The sequence below is a fragment of the Mizuhopecten yessoensis genome, unplaced genomic scaffold, assembly GCF_002113885.1.
Source record: "Mizuhopecten yessoensis strain PY_sf001 unplaced genomic scaffold, ASM211388v2 scaffold716213, whole genome shotgun sequence".
NCBI classification, from domain to species: domain Eukaryota; kingdom Metazoa; phylum Mollusca; class Bivalvia; order Pectinida; family Pectinidae; genus Mizuhopecten; species Mizuhopecten yessoensis.
In genome coordinates, this window is record NW_018480004.1 from 180,974 (window position 1) to 202,514 (window position 21,541).

A 21,541-nucleotide genomic window follows, 5' to 3' on the forward strand; every position below is an offset into this window, starting at 1 on the left:
GAAAACAAACTAATTATATTTATATCTATGTACCAGACTACCTACCTTTACAACCAGAGAGTACAAAAACACATCAAAGACATAATTCTCTTTAACATCTTGAGCGAGATATCGTTTTGTCAATTTCTGGTTTTTTTCTGTGTATTACATCCCGTGTATAAAGCCTTTTGTACGCTATTTTAATCACAACATGAAATCTATAAATAGTCTGCCCTCTGTTCGTTGTATTTTTCTACACTAGTCTGTAAAAGTCTGCCAATATAACTTATATAATTACCTACAAGGTATTGTACATTATGTATCTACATACATGTAGTGTATATGTGGAAATTTAAAACCTCGTATTTAAAAAAAATCAACATTTTAAAGACTTTATGTCAATGGCTAGGATTCGACTGTATCACGAGTTTCAAATAAAATTTTAGCAATTAGTCATGAAGTACAAGTCTCCAGATTTCCAAGATTATTTCATTAGTTTTATGTAGCAAAATGTACAAAAAAAACATTCGAAAAAGATCTGAATGGATAAATGGTCGTAGGCACAGGGACCTGAAAATTGTTACTATATTTGGACCTAAGCTAATTAAGGTATTCAAAGTAATTTTACACGAAAAAAACAAATCCTAGCATTTTTACCGAAAATTAATCTTACCCCTGAAACGTGTAAAATTACTCTAAACACCTTACAATGTAGATTAGGTCCAGATATAGTTTTAGCGAATTCTCAGGTCCCTGTGGTCGTAAGGTGCGTGTGTAGGGCGGGGAGGAGGTACAGAGAGGGGTCGGGAGGGTGTGATTGTGGGCGTGGCAGAGGGTGTTTGGTAAGTCCCCGAGTCGTGAGAAAGGATTGACGTAGGACGTTCGACCCTGTCTGCGCTGGGAGGGTTATTGGCTCTTGGGGTCCCAGGTTAGGACACAGGAACCCGATATTTATAACAGTAACTATGTTAGGACACTAAATGATGTGTCCAGAGAAGCTAGACGAATACTTGGTAAACAGGGCCTACACCCTCCTCCTCCCCCTCCTCCTCCTCCTCCTCCTCCCCCTTTCCCTTCCACAAAGGCGGTATATACTTGAAGGATGGAAAACTCTCGCTCGATGTCAAAGATTGACCCCATCTAATTCTGTCTCATCAAAACTCACATTTCTAGTAGATAAACAAGATAAAAGCTTCCACCAGTGGAAAGGTATTTACTGATTGTGTTCACAACCCTCGTGTATCACAACCCTCGTGTATCAAAACCCTCGTGTTCACAACCCTCGTGTATCCGCGTAAAATGGGTTCTCCTTTTAGCAGACGTCGAGTCTGTTTTCTTCGAAATCACACGCGATTTCTAGGTTTCAAATTTTTCCGTAGTCAAACTTTCGCTTTTCCCATACTGAAAAGGTTGACGTAACTGCTGTGACGAATTCTCAGGTCCCTGTGCGGGACAAGGGTAGTGGTGTTTCTAAAATCCTCTTTGCATTCATCGGTTTAAATGAGATTTTCTTTTCACGGTTGGACGTCTGTACTTTATAAAAGGTCTTATTCTTATCATGTTTATCTTGTCTTTATAAAAAGTCTTATTCTAATCATGTTTATCTTGTCTTTATAAAAAAGTCTACACAAATAAAACTATTCTAAATGGGTGCAATACATATTAGAAAATTGATATTTTACTGCCCGTGTGTTGCATATAACCTGTAATTCGTTACAATCATGGCGACGCCACAGACACGAAATTAATTTTGTGACAAAATCTGGCTACTATTTATTTCCAAGCTTTCTGTAAAATGTATCTCCGTAGATCAAATCGTTATTAACGACTTTATTCATTCATTCGTTCATTTGTATCATTTTTATTGGAATATTAAGACGAAATCTGGTTAATGTATAAAAAATCTGCCAATGTCTTGAAACATTTCAAACTAAGGTGTTTCAGCTTGGGGGTCGCGGTTGCAAAGTGGTTTAGGCGTCTGACATTCTGCTACCAATAGCCCTCCACCACTTGGTCGCGGGTACGAGACCTATGTGGGACAGTCGCCACGTACTTCCGCAGGTCGTGGTTTTTTCCGGGAACTCCGGTTTTCCTCCACCACCAAAACCTGGCACGTCCTTAAATGACAATAGCTGTTAATAGGACGTAAAACACAAACAAACAAACCAAGTAATTCAGCTAGTCATGTATCTAGGTAAGAAATGGACGCATGTTTAAGTGCACTGTTTGCAGTTAGGTTACATCGAACTGTCTCACTCGTGAATCGAACAAAGATCAAAGGCTCGGGGCAACTAAACCGTCTTCCTTTCCGCTTAAAACAAGGGGGCTTTGTCAATAAATACAGATAACGATTTGCGTTTTTAAAAGGAATGTATATCTTCTTCTTCAAGAATACCTAATGATAGTGTCTGTTCATGTGAAATTCCTTAACATACTAAGGCATTGTACAGGTATACGCCTGGTTTTACCTGTACAGGTAGACTAGTACCTGTGTCACGTCTACATGCACCGGAGAACCTGTTTGTTGCAGACATTTCTACTAATACACGCGTTCTGCAAGTTAAGCAGAACGCTTTTAATCCTGCCAATCTCATTATGAAGTAATATTCGTAATCGTCTTTTGATCTCGGCTGAAACGTTTTCTGTAACATAATATAATATGTTTATATGTTGACGTACGTGTTTTGTATACATGTACTCACCTGTAATTAACAGGTGCCTTTACCATATACCGTAAACGATATAAGGAGCACCCCGTGCAACAATTCAACAATTAAAATTTATTACATTTTGTATCCAAAAAGAGATCATCCGTCCTGATAATCATTACCTGTGGCTCACGTCGGGATAATCCATTACCACATGTGGCTCCCGTCCTGATAATCCATTACCACATGTGGCTCCCGTCCTGATAATCCATCACATGTGGCTCCCGGCCTGGTAATCCATTACATGTGGCTCCCGTCCTGATAAACTATCACATGTGGCTCCCGTCCTGATAATCTATTACATGTGGCTCCCGTCCTGATAATCCATCACACGTGGCTCCCGTCCTGATAATCCATCACATGTGGCCCCCGTCCTGATAATCTATCACATGTGGCTCCCGTCCTGATAATCCATCACATTCGGCTCCCGTCCTGATAATCCATTACATGTGGCTCCCGTCCTGATAATCCATCACATGTGGCTCCCGTCCTGATGATTCATCGCATGTGTCTCTACACTATAAACCAACAAGTCCACATGGATTATGGATTCCATAAATTATTAACATCATGATGGCCGGGTCTCCCACATCGATGAGCACTGTCCTCGCCAATCGGACATCGTCGGCACTTTCCGTAAACATAAAAAAAAATCTCGTTTACGGAAAGTGCCGGCGGTTGCCGATTGCCGTCCTCGCATGACTTTCGCTGTAGCGAGGCAATCGGGAACCGTCGGCACTTTCCGTAAACGAGTATTTTCTCGTTTACGGAAAGTACCGACGGTTCCCGATTGTGTAGCGAGGAAGTACAAAACCCAAAACAAGCTTGCAGCGCCCCCTATCGTCAACGTAGTCTCCTAAACTCCAATATACCCGCTTAGTGTCCGACAAACAGCCTAGATTTGTATCTCATCTTTTCTTCAATATGGCAAACAATCTTTTATAACGTCGCCTGCCGAAGTGAAGTAAAACAGATATTGTTCTAGTGTTACTATTTATTTATAAAAGTAACAAGCCACAAGCAGCAATAACACGAGCGATGTCTTCCTGTGTGTCTTCAATGCAATGTGACGAAAATGTGTAAAGCCCAGCTAGCTTACTGAAACATTGATACAATAGTTTTATGGTCATCATTTCCCCTAAAATTTAGCCGATTTGGTTTTGGAATTCATATGGTTGTATATTATATTTCATATTTTCAACAAATAAAATGAAAAGGTGATTTCAGCTTTAATGGGTTTATGTTAACTAATAACATAAAGAGATTTATATTTTACAACAGTAAACAGTGATATTTTATTAAGTTGACAATACTTGAGTTAATGTCTCGCGGAACCTCGAGTGAAAACATACGGAAATCGATAGTGTTTTAGGGAGGCCCGTTCGTACACCTGTTTTCTGTCGAAGTTTAAAAGAAAGATGTCAATAACATGTGATAATATTTGCATTTAAGCCTAAGGAGATATTAACATAATATGTGTGGTTTTTTATTTTAAAAAACCCAGACACGTAATGAAACATACACGGGGGCAAAATACACACGGTACAGATTCCTGGCAGTACTAATGGTAAGGCAAAATACACACGGTACAGATACCTGGCAGTACTCATGGTAAGGCAAAATACACACAGTACAGATTCCTGGCAGTACTCATGGTAAGGCAAAATACACACGGTACAGATACCTGGCAGTACTCAGGGTAAGGCAAAATACACACGGTACAGATTCCTGACAGTACTCAGGGTAAGGCAAAATACACACGGTACAGATTCCTGACAGTACTCAGGTTAAAGGCAAAATACACACGGTACAGATTCCTGACAGTACTCAGGTTAGGTCAAAATACACACGGTACAGATTCCTGACAGTACTCGGGGTAAGTCAAAATACACACGGTACAGATTCCTGGCAGTACTCAGGGTAAGGCAAAATACACACGGGACAGATTCCTGACAGTGCTCGGGGTAAGGCAAAATACACACGGTACAGAATCCTGACAGTTCTCAGGGTAAGGCAAAATGCAAATATTTGATAGTAAGAAAGAAAAAGTTTTTTTTTATGATTTCGTCAAAATATCGTATCGTATTATATCATCGATACTAAGTATAACTATCTTACATATCGTAAGCTTATAGAGGCTGGGAGAATTAAGGATCCCCGTACGGTAAGTCAAAATACACACGGTACAGATTCCTGACAGTACTCGGGGTAAGGCAAAATACACACGGTACAGATTCCTGCCAGTACTCAGGGTAAGGCAAAATACACACGGTATAGATACCTGGCAGTACTCAACAGTACTCAGGGTAAGGCAAAATACACACGGTACAGATCCCTGGCAGTACTCGGGGTAAGGCAAAATGCACACGGTACAGATTCCTGACAGGACTCGGGGTTAGGCAAAATACACACGGTACAGATTCCTGACAGTACGCAGGGTAGGTCAAAATACACACGGTACAGATTCCTGACAGTACGCAGGGTAGGTCAAAATACACACGGTACAGATTCCTGACATTACTCATGGTACGGCAAAATACACACGGTACAGATTCCTGGCAGTCCTCATGGTAAGGCAAAATACACACGGTACAGATCCCTGGCAGTACTCGGGGTAAGGCAAAATGCACACGGTACAGATTCCTGACAGGACTCGGGGTAAGGCAAAATACACACGGTACAGATTCCTGACAGGACTCGGGGTAAGGCAAAATACACACGGTACAGATTCCTGGCAGCACTCAGGGTAAGGCAAAATACACACGGTACAGATTCCTGCCAGTACTCAGGGTAAGGCAAAATACACACGGTAAAGATTCCTGACAGTACTCAGGTTAAAGGCAAAATACACACGGTCCAGATTCCTGACAGTACTCAGGGTAAGGCAAAATATACACGGTACAGATTCCGGACAATACTCAGGGTAAGGCAAAATACACACGGTACAGATCCCTGGCAGTACTCGGGGTAAGGCAAAATGCACACGGTACAGATTCCTGACAGGACTCGGGGTTAGGCAAAATACACACGGTACAGATTCCTGACAGTGCTAGGGGTAAGGCAAAATACACACGGTACAGATTCCTGGCAGCACTCAGGGTAAGGCAAAATACACACGGTACAGATTCCTGACAGTGCTCGGGGTAAGGCAAAATACACACGGTACAGATTCCTGCCAGTACTCAGGGTAAGGCAAAATACACACGGTACAGATCCCTGCCAGTACTCAGGGTAAGGCAAAATACACACGGTATAGATACCTGGCAGTACTCAACAGTACTCAGGGTAAGGCAAAATACACACGGTAAAGATTCCTGACAGTACTCAGGTTAAAGGCAAAATACACCCGGTACAGATTCCTGACAGGACTCGGGGTAAGGCAAAATACACACGGTACAGATTCCTGACAGTACGCAGGGTAGGTCAAAATACACACGGTACAGATTCCTGACAGTACTCATGGTACGGCAAAATACACACGGTACAGATTCCTGGCAGTACTAATGGTAAGGCAAAATACACACGGTACAGATACCTGACAGTACTCAGGGTAAGGCAAAATCCACACGGTACAGATTCCTGACAGTGCTCGGGGTAAGGCAAAATACACACGGAACAGAATCCTGACAGTACTCAGGGTAAGGCAAAATGCAAATATTTGATAGTAAGAAAAAAAAAGTTTTTTTTTATGATTTCGTCAAAATATCGGATCGTATTATATCATCGATACTAAGTATAACTATCTTACATATCGTAAGCTTATAGAGGCTGGGAGAATTAAGGATCCCCGTACGGTAAGTCAAAATACACACGGTACAGATTCCTGGCAGTACTCAGGTTAAGGAAAAATACACACGGTACAGATTCCTGACAGGACTCGGGGTTAGGCAAAATACACACGGTACAGATTCCTGACAGTACTCGGGGTAAGGCAAAATACACACGGTACAGATTCCTGCCAGTACTCAGGGTAAGGCAAAATACACACGGTAAAGATTCCTGACAGTACTCAGGTTAAAGGCAAAATACACACGGCACAGATTCCTGACAGTACTCAGGGTAAGGCAAAATACACCCGGTACAGATTCCTGACAGTACTCATGGTAAGGCAAAATACACACGGTACAGATCCCTGCCAGTACTCAGGGTAAGGCAAAATACACACGGTACAGATCCCTGGCAGTACTCGGGGTAAGGCAAAATGCACACGGTACAGATTCCTGACAGGACTCGGGGTAAGGCAAAATACACACGGTACAGATTCCTGACAGTGCTCGGGGTAAGGCAAAATACACACGGTACAGAATCCTGACAGTACTCAGGGTAAGGCAAAATGCAAATATTTGATAGTAAGAAAAAAAAAGTTTTTTTTTATGATTTCGTCAAAATATCGTATCGTATTATATCATCGATACTAAGTATAACTATCTTACATATCGTAAGCTTATAGAGGCTGGGAGAATTAAGGATCCCCGTACCACTGCCAAAAGCTGTTATTATCCAGGTTTTTTCCGGAAAGACTTGAATTTGTATCATTTCTGAAAAGAAAACTATACCTTTCGGAACTTTTATAGAAAAATGATAAAGATGAAATTAACAAAACGTAATCAACAACACAGCAACTGTTCTGAGCGTAGAACGGGACTACTAGAACGGGACTAGCCCGGGACTAGAACAGGACTACTAGAACGGGACTAGCCCGGGACTAGAACGGGACTAGCCCGGGACTTCAAACAGAACTTCAAATCATTATTATACTATCGCTCTACCTAGTCAACGGAAGAACGAAATTAAAGGGAGGCTACTGTATATAGGTAAAACCACAGTGCAGTGGGACCGGGGTCCTTAAATCAAACTATATCGTACAGCAATACGTCTTGTCCTTATAACTTTGTAACTATCAGACAGCTTTGTAACCTTATATGCCAATACGTAAACTACACTTGGAGCTATGTAATATATAGTTATGTAAAGTTACCATTTGCTGAAAGCTTATTCAAAACATCCTCGATACTCCAGGGGCTACGCTTACTTTCACTGTAAAGAGAGCGAAAGTAAGCGTAACCCCTGGAGTGTCGAGGATGACTACAAAATAGCATCCTGCTTAACATTATATGTCAAAATAATTACAATTCGGGCCCAGTATTAGTCGCCCCATTCGATCATGTAGCGGAGTGTTATACTGTCCCAATACAGCTTGTTGAGATTAAGGGGAGTCGCGGTGGCCAAGTGGTTAAGGCGTCTGACATTCTTCTACCACTAGCCCTCCACCATTAGGTCGCGGGGCCGCGGTGGCCAAGTGGTTAAGGCGTCTGACATTCTGTTAACACTAGCCCTCCACCACTTGACCGCGGGCCAAGGGGTTAAGGCGTCTGACATTCTGCTACCACTAGCCCTCCGCCATTGGGTCGCGGTGGCCAAGTGGTTAAGGCGTCTGACATTCTGCTACCACTAGCCCTCCACCACTTGGTCGAGGTGGCCAAGTGGTTAAGGCGTTTGACATTCTGCTACCACTAGCCTTCCAGGTTTGAGGCCTAAGTGGTGCAGTCGCCAGGGATTTGCTGATATTAATATACTTGATTAAACAATTATTGAAATATGTAGATTTTTTCGGGATAGGACTAATACATTTTTCGACCTAAGCCGTTCTTTATTTTTGCTTGTTTAATCTCGACTCCTTTTCCCTAACTTTACCTCATAATTGTCCATTCGCCATCCAATACTCTTTAATTAATATATACCATATGAAACAAATTATGTACGATTGAAACATGTTTAAACATTTATTATTTGAGAAAATTATAACAAGTTGTCAAACTTACTGCCAGTTCCTGTTGCATCGTTTGATCAATAAAATATGTTTAAAGGTGTGAGCCAAGGTTCTGTCAATGAACGTGAATCGTTATCAATAATACTGACTCAATTGAATGATCATTAGAAAATCGATATTTTCCCACACTCGTTGATGTATACCGATATATACATACACACCCACGATTCTGATCTCTGCTCCATCCTACCAAGCTTTTCTCAGCTTTATGACACATTTATGAAACTTCTAAAATTTTCTATTTCCCCAAAACACAACTGTTAAAAACTTATTTTACATTTTTTATATATAAATGCAATAATTGTGAATCCTATGATATATGTATTCAAGTTTTAACTTAATGAATTATAGCATTATCATTAATTGAAAATCTATATTTAGATTGAATTAAGCTGAGGCATCTTTGGTCATGTCAAAGCCGAGTCCTGGATATTTAAATTTTAAATGCCCACATGTTACATTAAAGCTTATACAAGATCTGTACTTGAAACCGCTTCCTTGATCATAGAATGTTCACTATAACGGGTCTGTAATCCCATGTTACGTAAAAAGAGAGGTCTTGAACTTTTTGAGTACACCTCGAAATATGTTAATTACTGTTTCTTCTTCTGACGTCGTCTTTCAGGACCCGGATGTACAAAGCATTGTTAGTTTATGGCGACCTTTTGGAATGTTCAAATGATTTTTTTTATTCGAAATATCTTTCTTTTTTGTGTGTGTTTTATGTTTTTAAATTTTTGAATTGAAACAACACCTTTATAGTTTAGTTTTGTAATTTACCATTTTTCCATTTTAAACAAAAGAAAATAAAGGTTTTTCGTTTACTTGTCGTTTAGCTGATCAGGCGTTGAGTAGCAGGAGCGCTACGTCACTAGATGGGAGATAGAAATGGGGCGGTTTGTAATTCGTTTGGCAGGATTTTCTCTCATTGGATTAAATACAGATTTTATTCGGCATTTTGTATTTTCTAAACAACTAAGGTCACATGACGACGGTGTCCAAAGATTATGAGGGATTTAAATTGCCACTTTATATACTTAAATGTCATAACGTGGACACCGAAGCGTGACATCCGGTTACATAATTCTGACCACTAGCAACCAGTGGTACCCGGGAACCCTGGAACATGTCACATCATACATACCTCAAAATATATATATAAAAAAAGGAGTGCAGTCTAACGCTCACTTATATATATTCCGTTATATGGCAATCGACATGTCCCTGTGCCCGCGCAGATACCTCTGAATGCAAAGCATACGTAAGATATAAACCTTTGTTTTGTTTTTTACAACAATTATGAAACAAATTATTTCAACTTATATTAATCACCCTTGTTAGCCCGGATGTTAGTGCGCGGGTGGTCTTAATGTTGAAGGAAACCGGAGTGCCCGAAGAAAACCCATGCATTCGGGCAGGTGACCCATACCTTTTCACGTCCAATCGGGGAATCGAACCCCGGCCGCTTTGGTGAAAGGCAAGTGCGCTATCCACTGCGCCACCCGACCACCAATAATAGGTTAGAGAGACACAATCGAGCGTCCGGGTGTTGCCCGATGGACAGCAAAACAATTGTGGTCACTTTTTGTCAAATAAGCAGAAAATACATAACAAATCTCCCGATTCTCTACCGGACCCCACAATAACCGCTTTATATCATCAACAGCGGGATACATTTGGTTAATTCTATCTTGGTGCTTTGAGACAGGGATTCGAACCTGGAACCTACGCACCTTAGACCGAGTTTGTAACCAAATCAGCTACCTGTTCGCCGGCGATCGACCGGTCCAGTTCCGCTACACTGTACAATCTAGCTCTACAATAGTTGACGTATTTGTTTTTTTGTTGTGTGTATTGGTATAATTTGAAGATGTTTATCAATCGAACATATTTTAAAACAATCGTTAAACTGACGTCCGGATATTTGTGATAGTTATGATAGTGACGCACAGACGAATTAGTGGCTGATTATAAACAGATACACATACTTCTATAGAAGCTAGCGGCTAGCATTGCTAGTTTGTAATCATTGAATGAAGTCAGTAAATGGGATATAACAGGACTATTTTAATCTCATTCAAGTCCGCAAATATTCATCTAGTGAAGCATGTACATTGCTAAGAGAACATCAGTATCTCGCCACTTTGGTGATCCCAGACACCAAAAAATCCCATTGGTTTGGTTTGTCTGTGTTTTATGTCCTATTATATATAATTAACAGCTATGGTCATTTAAGGACGTGCCAGGCTTTGGTGGTGGGGGAAAGCCAGAGTTCCCGGAGAAAAAGAAGCACCGACCTACGGCCAGTACCTGGCAACTGCACCACGTAGGCCTCAACCCTCTCAAAATAATCTCAACCCTCGGGATAAGATTATAACCCTCGAGAAAGGCTGTTGTCAAACATTTAAGAATCATTCTCTTTGTGCAAAGATTATTTCGACATTTCGACAGCAAAATGGGGACATATTATATTTACCATACTTGGATGATTATAAACAAAACCTTTCACCAAGAAGGAATCACACTACATGATCAACTCGATTTAGAACCTCAGCCCTCGTGCGGTCTTATCCGACCCTGCATCGTACCCACACGTGACCACACGGTGTATATCTACGTATGTGCGTCAGATGATGACGAGAGATATAATCAAAAGGACGAATGAGTTCTATTAATTGAACGATCACGTGACTATATTATCAAACTTCTTGTTAGCTTAGCAATTCATTTTTAAAATATCGTCAAAGATAGATATTCTAAATTTATTAGAATGGATCAAGATACATTTTACCTTATTCCCTTTAATAATTGATTTGAATATAACAGTAAATTACAGATATTAATTTCGAAAAAAAATGGAATAAAAAAACCCACTCAAATAAAGCTAACAAGATACAGGGCTTAAAGTAACTGAAATGTTAATCCACGAATTATTTATCATTTTATTTTTGATGACGTGGCTTGATTTAAAGGATATAACAAGAATCTCAGATCAGATCGATTTATCGGGGCCTCAATTTACTTATGATACACAAGACTACCCATCAAGATATCTTGGTATAACAATATCCGTTAAGGTTTCATAAATCCTATTTCTGGGCTAGGTTTACCGGTCTGAGAACTCCTCGCTGTCATTTAATCCATGTAAACCAAGTATCTGATTAATTAGAACTTATAAAAATAACGCGATTATAAGATAATACAGTAAAAATGAAACGACGCTTCTTTTTTTGAAAATAAAATGTTTTTTTGCAAGAAATATGATGGTTATTAGTTATTATTTTCGTTTTGATGGTTGCCTTCCTTCCACGCCCACGCTTAACCACCATCCCTTTCAATTACACAAACATTTTAAACATCAGTCGACGAATCAGATTTTCAGATTTTCAAAAAACTAGGTCATATATATATATATATAAGACTCGTTGTTAAGAATTTTTCTTTATATATATATATATATATATATATAGAAGTTAATAAATAAATAAGTCCTTGCGAAGGAAAATATAGAATAAAAACAATTTTTTCAGATCGTCCGCTAGGCCTTTCTGCCTTCTAGGGCTTCTTCAGGCAGATTGATGTTTGATTATAAGATAATAATATAAGACTTATCCGTTAAGGTTTCATAATCAAGGGTTGAGATTATTTTGAGCGGGTTGAGGCCTACGTGGTGCAGGCCTCATTTTTGAATCTAGTGAATTCAAATGAATATATATATATATTCATTTGAATCCACGCACACACCAACCTTCCCGTACATTTTCAGCCCCCCCCCCCCCCCCTCACACATCCTAACTACCACAACCATCATGATGTAACCTTCTAACACACGTACAGCATGTGCGCAGTTTCATTCGAACATTTCACTGTAAATCGTTAACCGAAACATTGCAATATCTATCAATATCTCATATCTCATCTCATATCTCATCTCATATGTCATATTTCATAAGCCATATCTCATATTTCATATGTCATATCTCATATGTCATATCTAATATCTCAAAGAAAAAAAGACGGTGAAACATAGGCTTATATTGAACTTTTTACACCTTTTGAACGTGGGTGTACGGACAGCTCCGATTTATTACGACAAGTTATGATTGTAACCGAACTTAACCGAATCGTTCCGAATCCAAGGGTCAAGACGGCAGTGTTGTCAGAAAGAGCTGGAGGAAATGAGTTCCATGTGAACTATTGTATCTCTAAACCAAATCTTGTAAAACGAACGTTTGTCCATAACAATGTTGTTGACTGTGATTTCTTTGTGTGTCTAGATAATGCCTTAAATTGCCTCTGTAAGCACAATTTTGTTGATGTGAATGAACGATTTTGTTAATAAAACCTGTCTAGTTTGTTTACAAAGACTTAAAATATCCCGTCAAACTAGTTTTCAATCACTTACAAGAAAAACACAAACAGTGAGCGAGGTGCCTCGGCTGTCACGCGAGAAAATGATACACTGATAATGTTAGTATTCAGTGAACACAACACAATGAGCTGTATACATTTGAACATGTACGGGGGAGGGGGTAACAATGCGACAAGATTGTATAAGATTGCGACCACATTGGTCTTTCACCTCTTTGACTTTTGACCGTATTGAACTAAAACAATCTATCTGTTTTCGACACAATGTTTCTTTCTAATACCTAAGTGCTGTTCGACTTATCCTTATAAGTTCTGATCTGGGGAGAAATTCTGGGTTTTGCTTTATAAATGTAGTGAATGCTTGGTAAACACAGTGTATGTATAAACCCGATTTACGTTCATACCAGTATGAGCATTGACAAATGCTGTTCAATACATATATTTACATTCTAAATTTTATAGTAATTGTTTATCTATATATAGGTATTGCTTTATATTGACTATATTAAAGTGTCTGTGTCGACAGTGTAAACGAGATTCCTGGAACAGCCTAACGTTCTGAAAATGCTTGCTTCTAACAGTTGTCTCACGACTGTCGGTGCGAGAGGAAAAGCTTCAAAGTGATGCTGATCAAATTGCGTTCATAGTCCCATGAACGCAATTTCTTCTGGTAAAGCTTGTATATGAACTTGCAATAGAAATGTATAAGGCTGCTCTCACACTGGTGACTCTATCAATCCGGTATATCCGTCATTCCTTGAACGTTAATCGCCTTGGATAATTTCACTGAGACTAAAAAGGGTGCTGCACAAGAATTGTAGACTTTAATGTGTCAGGTAATTAATATACGGAAGGCAAATAGTAATGTTCATGATTTTAATATTATTCATGTTCGCTTCGTTTTATAATAGCTAAATCTAGTTCGAAATTTTTAACAACTAAATTTTGAGCTAATCAAAATGTAGAACAGATTTGTTGCAATCCTGCAGCTAATCCGGAAATGACATCTCTGCCAGACTACGGAATCATGCCACTTCAACCCCATAAACAACCTCATCGACTCATGACCCAAACTGCCACAATGGTGTGAAAAACACCAACTTCAACACTCAAAAGTATTGTCAACTTTACCAGACGGTGCGAACCATTTCAATATTTCTTTTCAAAAGTGTTTTTTGAAATCGTAAACTTGATTATATTTACTTCAACTCTATGTTTTATCGTGTTTGTTCAAAAAAGAAAATCTGAAAATATTTCATTCTTATTTTATCATCGGAATTATTAAGACTTTTTTATAATGTCTTGAGCTGTTCTATGAGTTGGAGTTGTTTGATATATTGGAGTAATTTATAAAATAGTTCTATAGACTCGGCTGTATACACTAAGCCAGTGTACCAGTTGAACGCCCACAATCTTATCTTGTCTGGCCGAACTGTTGAGCGAACAATCAACAATCCGTGTGTATAAAACGCCGTCTATTGACACAGTTGGGCAACGAGTCTTTGTTGACACAGTTCGGCAAAACTAACATGTCCTTATCCCACAAAATGTCGTTAAAACAAACAGACCCTGATGTGTATACTGATTTCGGGCCACAAATCATGCATGTTTCGTACATATAAGTATATAAAGTCATGCATGTTTCGTACATATAAGTATATAAAGTCGTGCATGTTTCGTACATATACGTATATAAAGTCGTGCATGTTTCGTACATATAAGTACATAAAGTCGTGCATGTTTCGTACATATAAGTATATAAAGTCGTGCATCTTTCGTACATATACGTATATAAAGTCGTGCATGTTTCGCACATATAAGTATATAAAGTCGTGCATGTTTCGCACATATAAGTATATAAAGTCGTGCATGTTTCGCACATATAAGTATATAAAGTCGTGCATGTTTCGCACATATAAGTATATAAAGTCGTGCATGTTTCGCACATATAAGTATATAAAGTCGTGCATGTTTCGTACATATACGTATATAAAGTTGTGCATGTTTCGTACATATAAGTACATAAAGTCGTGCATGTTTCGTACATATAAGTACATAAAGTCGTGCATGTTTCGCACATATAAGTATATAAAGTCGTGCATGTTTCGTACATATAAGTATATAAAGTCATGCATGTTTCGTACATATAAGTATATAAAGTCATGCATGTACACATCGTGTATACTATAGTAGATTTATGGCCAGGGTTCGACAGTGACGTCACATTTCACGATTCAAGTTAGTAACGGGTCATATGAGTTCATATTACCTGCTCAAATTACAATAAAACCATGGGAAAATCAAAAAGTTCAGAGATATTAACAGCGAACATGTTTTAAAAGATAAGATGCAGGTAGGGTTTACATTAACATTTGTATTTACCAATCCATCGCATTGTCATTAAAATAATGCTATCAGATTATGATGACATTCATTTATGCTATGAACGTCATGGCTCACGTGTTGACGTCATCATTATCATGACGACATAGTTATAATTGACTGACCCCCAATGCAAAAGTGTTGTTACATCCTTGAGACAAGCCTTCACGATAGAAACTGAATACTGAAATTGGAAAATGTAATTATTTTAAAATGCTGATTATATATAGGTATATATATATCTGCATGCTCTCAGCAGGCGTTCATGGTCAATATGAATGCCAACTGGAAATGAGGTTGTTACCTGTACTACTCAAACTACATGGTGCTAATACATTTTTATTTTAGAAACCAATTTTCCACCGGAAACTTGTATTGAGTATTCTGGGAAACCGTCTATTCGTTCGACTTTGCTGGTGTTGTTCTGTACAGAAACGGTGCAATACGGCTGTAGAAAACACAGGGACCTGATAATCTATTACAGCTATATTTCGACCTAAACTCAGGTATTCAGAGTAATTTTACACATTTGGGGGTTTAGATAAATTTTCGGTAAATATCCCCCCCCCCCCCATGATGAAAAGAACCCCCCAAACGTGTCAAATTACTCTAAACACATTAGTTTAGGTACAAGTATAGTTGTAACTAATTCACAGGTCCCTGTGTTAGAAACCAATGCAATGTGTAATATCTATTGTCTGAAAAATTCATAGCGATTCCTCCATAGCCTGTTATCGTGGCTTCCTTATTGTTTTTATTTCCTTTGATGACTTGACATGCAGGTTTAGATATCAAAAAGATGAGTATGAGTCCACGTGTGTATCGTAATAGTTCTCTAGGTTCGTGTGTTGTGCGAAAGGAGGTCTTCATCAAGATTAGAAACTGCTCAAGGTCCTTCTTCAGATCAAATGCGTTGTAATGTACTTATAACTTGCCTCGTTACCTCATTATCACAAAAGTAATAATAAATATTTGTTTGTCGTCTGGATAATTTATTTTTTTTCTCTGTGTTCTGAAAAGCTGTATATGTCTGCGTAATAAAACTCCTTACACACCATGTGAGGTTAAACATTACAAACTCGGATTATTCCTCAGGCCCCTGTGATCTTGGCATGCCAGGACGCCTGTGTGAACTTATATTATAACGCCTCAATATACGGATTCATATCAAAATTTCAATGTTCGGAAAATGATAACTTTATAATCAATATTTGCTAGATCCGAGCTCATATATTACCATTGGCAATGGTGGAGACCGCGGGATACGTTTGTACCTTCAATCGAGGTACCTCATCTGTAAGGGAAGGTGTAAGTTTAGCTTTCAATCGAGGTACCTCATCTGTAAGGGAAGGTGTAAGGTTAGCTCTTGTCATAACGTTTTAAAAACATGATTTTGTGAATATATACTTTATCATTTACTGAAACTATGTTTACATGAACTCGTATATCTATTGATTTTCCATTTGAAATGGCACTTCACAGTGTGAACATACTTAAAAAATGATATCAAGCTGTGAATTTCTCATTAAGTATTCTATTGGGGTCAATCAGAGTTCATCTCAGTTCTCGGCAAAGTTCGGTAAATTTCGGTAACTTTCGACCGGTTAAAAGTTATTAATAATAAAATAAAATGTAATTGCACGAGAGATTCAGAGATCGACACCACGCGGGGCTTACAGAAGACACCTCAGAGGATATTGTTTACTTACAAAATGAGTTTTGACTCTGTGGTTTGATAGGACATGTATATTTTTCATGTATTTGACCCTAAATAAAATCAATGATAATGTTATTTGACTACTGAAATTGCTGAATTTCAAATAAGTGTCATTCTAACTCAAGCCTCATACACGGCACGTGTAGCTGCGTAACCTGTGTTTATATATAAATAATACATGTAACAATAACGTGTAATTCGTGGGGTGAGTTAAACGCTAGCCCTTCCGGAACACCTGGTTCTCCGCCGTGTTTGTCACGATGCGTTTGAGGGTGGGAGTGGGGTGCGAAAAAAATGGTGGGGGCGGTCAAGATTATATATTTTGTTTTGGAATATCATCGATTTTCCGTGATTGTCTGTTCGTATAATATTTGTGTGTCTCTAAAGCAGAAAACAACCAGATGTAAATTGCCACATCAATACATAAATTGTATCACAGACCCTGCAGGTAGGGCGTAAGAATTGTACCTGCTGCCCCCAATTGCATGATCGTAAGAGGCGACTAAATTTGGGACCTTATCTCTTCTCTCCTTTCTAAATAACTTTCTTCTTCCTAATGTCTCCCTTGACAATGCCTCACTTTTGGCCATTTGTTGAGCGTTCGCCCCTGTGAGGAAGGCTTTGGGTTCTGTCCCCTGGCCGAGACATACCAAAGTCTTAAACAATGGTAGTTTCTACTCCTGCTTAACGCTCAGCAAATTAGGAGTGGGACGACTGGTTCGCCCGTTGTCAGTATAATGTGACCGGGTGGGGCGTCCTGCTGGGTGTCTTCGGCAGTATGTTTCAGTGAGATAGCACTATAAAGTCGGCATCAGTTCCGCGCTATAACAAGGAGACAAACACGAACATATCGCAGCCTCCCAAAATACACACACATACACTACGCGCATGCATCTTGCACACAGGGGAGGCCGTCCTTAAATGACCTTAGCTGTTAATAGGACGTTAAACAAAATCAAACAAACAAACAAACAAACAATGAAGGACAAGGCAATCATGGGGTCAATTGATCAATGTATATTGGTTGATTTTTCCAAATTATAGAGGGCACCCCTTATAAGTTATCTCATACGATGCTAAACAGTAGCTTCGGGCAATGAACTCTCATTGTGTAAAAGCAATTGCATTCACAGACAAATGACCTGCGGAACCGTCGGCTATGGGGTTCAGAAGGCCATTTTCGGTCTAATGTCCCGGCTATTACCGAACTTAAGAGTTGCTAAACAACCACGACTGAAACCCTTAATACGGGTCGATTAATTTCGTATTTAAGAAATGCTGAAGAATTTTCACTACAGACTGCTTCAAACCTTATCTTGTTCTTCGTCTCCTAATAGAAATCCTCGGCCATTCACAGCCTAAAAGCTCCACCCCTTTGTACGGTTTATGTCGCTATACAATTGAGGATCACGTTGTTTACTAAACAGTAGGGCTGGTGTCCATGTTTATGACAGATAGGCCGTTTTTATCGCCACACGAACAGCTAGGTCGTAAACTTGGCGCATTTAAGTTTTCCTCATCCCTCCCCTTTGTGATGGCGATACCTACTGATTTCGTGGTTTCACTACATAGGAGGTGTAACAGAGTTGTACTTTTTAGAAGAGTTGCGATATATTTTACGCTCAATTTTATTACCTAAAAGTATTCCTTCATTACACATTCCCAATCTCCACTTCCTTCACGATCTTCCATATTATCTTTTTATCCTTCTCATTCCCTCCTCCACGTCGCTAAAACTAGCTATATCCCTTCTTTACAATGACATCGTCACCCTCACGTATCGTTGATTTATGTCCGTGTTTTACATATTCTGTCCAGTCCCATCCCAATTCTGACGTATCGATCCCATGCTGTGATTCACGTCTAAGATATATGGTACCCGGTATAGACAGTGTTATCGCATCGTGTTAATTACATGGAATAAACATAAAACATGTTTAATTTACCAGCCAATCGTAAATTCCGCCGCCGCCTAACCCCCGGGTATACCTCGCGCACCCGTAAAACAACCCATTATACTTAGAAGAGGAATTAAAACCCAGCGTGACACCTCTATTTCAACTCACCTTGTACGTGACTTTCCCCCGTTATAGCTACCCCGAGATTTTACACAATGATTTTGTTTCATGAAGTATTTGCAGGATGCAACTATGTTCCCTATAGTTTCTTGATAGTTATCATGAATCCCAGTAAAAATGAATTCAGCGGTTTGTTACCATTTTTATTACATACACAATTGAGCTTGATTTCATGTACCGACGTTTCATCAGAGACGTATATATACGTATATATACGTCTCTGATTTCATCAACGAGTTCAATACTATGCATCATCGATACTCCAGAGGCCTCCTCGATACTCCAGAGGCATCCTCGATACTCCAGAGGCATCCTCGATACTCCAGAGGCATCCTCGATACTCCAGAGGCATTCTTGATAATACAGAGGTATCCTCGATAATACAGAGGCATCCTCGATACTCCAGAGGCCTCCTCGATACTCCAGAGGCATCCTCGATACTCCAGAGGCATCCTCGATAATACAGAGGCATCCTCGATACTCCAGAGGCATCCTCGATACTCCAGAGGCATCCTCGATAATACAGAGGCATCCTCGATAATACAGAGGCATCCTCGATACTCCAGAGGCATCCTCGATACTCCAGAGGCATCCTCGATACTCCAGAGGCATCCTCGATAATACAGAGGCATCCTCGATACTCCAGAGGCATCCTCGATACTCCAGAGGCATCCTCGATAATACAGAGGCATCCTCGATAATACAGAGGCATCCTCGATACTCCAGAGGCATCCTCGATACTCCAGAGGCATCCTCGATACTCCAGAGGCATCCTCGATAATACAGAGGCATCCTCGATACTCCAGAGGCATCCTCGATACTCCAGAGGCATCCTCGATAATACAGAGGCATCCTCGATACTCCAGAGGCATCCTCGATACTCCAGAGGCATCCTCGATAATACAGAGGCATCCTCGATAATCCAGAGGCATCCTCGATACTCCAGAGGCATCCTCGATAATACAGAGGCATCCTTGATACTCCAGAGGCATCCTCGATAATACAGAGGCATCCTCGATAATACAGAGGCATCCTCGATACTCCAGAGGCATCCTCGATAATACAGAGGCATCCTCGATACTCCAGAGTCATCCTCGATACTCCAGAGGCATTCTCGATTTCCAGGTGTCACGTTCACTTTCGCTCTCTGCATCCCTGGAATATGTCATAGTAAAATTGAAGGCATAAAAGTAGCTGCTTGATTGGTGTTAGGTAAAAGTTCCTGAATGATCACTAGGCTGGTACTTGTCCTTTGAAGATTACAGAGGAGCGACGCCCGACTTCAAAGCCAGTATGTTTTACCGTTACGCGACTGCGAGATTCTTTTGATGTACATTAAAGGATCAGACTAGTTTTCTCGTCTCGTCCACAAGGTACTGCATACTGAGCCTTCGATTTTGCTATGGTATATTCCAGGGGTGTATAGAGCGAAAGTGAGCGTAATCCCTGGATATCGAGGATGCCCCAGAGGTTACGCTCACTTTCGCTCTCTGTGGTGCACTAGAGATTAAAAGTGAGTGTAACCTCTGGAGTATCGTGAATAAATAATATGATAAAGAGCCTTTACCGTTGTCGAACTAGGCTACGTAATGCATTTAAACAATAAAACACATGTTCCGAATGGAGGGAAAAGCTAGTGTTCACTTGAAGAACTCGGTGTCAAGCATTTGATGGTAATACTTTTAACATCTTTTTCATATGTGTTCTGGTGATGTTTACAAGCCTAAATATATTGTCAAATAATGAAATTAAACACAAATCTTCTAATTCATAATCTCTTCACATGGCATTACTTGATCTATGTTACTACCTATTCACCCTTCAAGATGTCTGTGGACTGGTCTTACTAGAGTTATCCAAAGGATGACATAGTTCATTATCAGAATCGATGGGTCTATCATTTAAAAGGCAAATATCGTTTAGACACGACATATCGGAGCTATCACTACGTTTCCCTGTAATAACTTACTTGAACCATATAGCCCTGTTCCTAATTTCACCAGTGTTTTCCGATTGGTAACCAAAATAAATTTTGTGACTTGACCGCTTGACCTTACCGCGAAAGGACCTGCAAACTGACCGTCTTATATGGATATATTTATGGGTGAAATGTGTATACACTCATTCAGTGTTTAATGAGAAGTGTAATCTAATGTTATCACAATTACTTAACGAGCGAAACATTAATACCATCGCCGCGAGATATGGCTACAGGCGGCATACAGAGTCCATCTAATATCTGACCTGGACGGGTAGCGAAATCAACTTCTGAGTTCAACTAATATCTGACCTGGACGGGTAGCGAAATCAACTTCTGAGTTCAACTAATATCTGACCTGGACGGGTAGCTATCTGACCTGGACGGGTAGCGAAATCAACTTCTGAGTTCAACTAATATCTGACCTGGACTGGTAGCTATCTGACCTGGACGGGTAGCGAAATCAACTTCTGAGTTCAACTAATATCTGACCTGGAC

General features: G+C 39.7%; 1 protein-coding gene across 1 annotated transcript in view; it reads left to right on the forward strand.

Moving 5' to 3' along the window:
- The window catches only part of LOC110442117 (E3 ubiquitin-protein ligase TRIM56-like), a 53,868-nt gene that overhangs the window by 2,759 nt on the left and 29,568 nt on the right, over positions 1 to 21,541 (forward strand). The gene's annotated exons all lie outside the window — the stretch shown is intronic.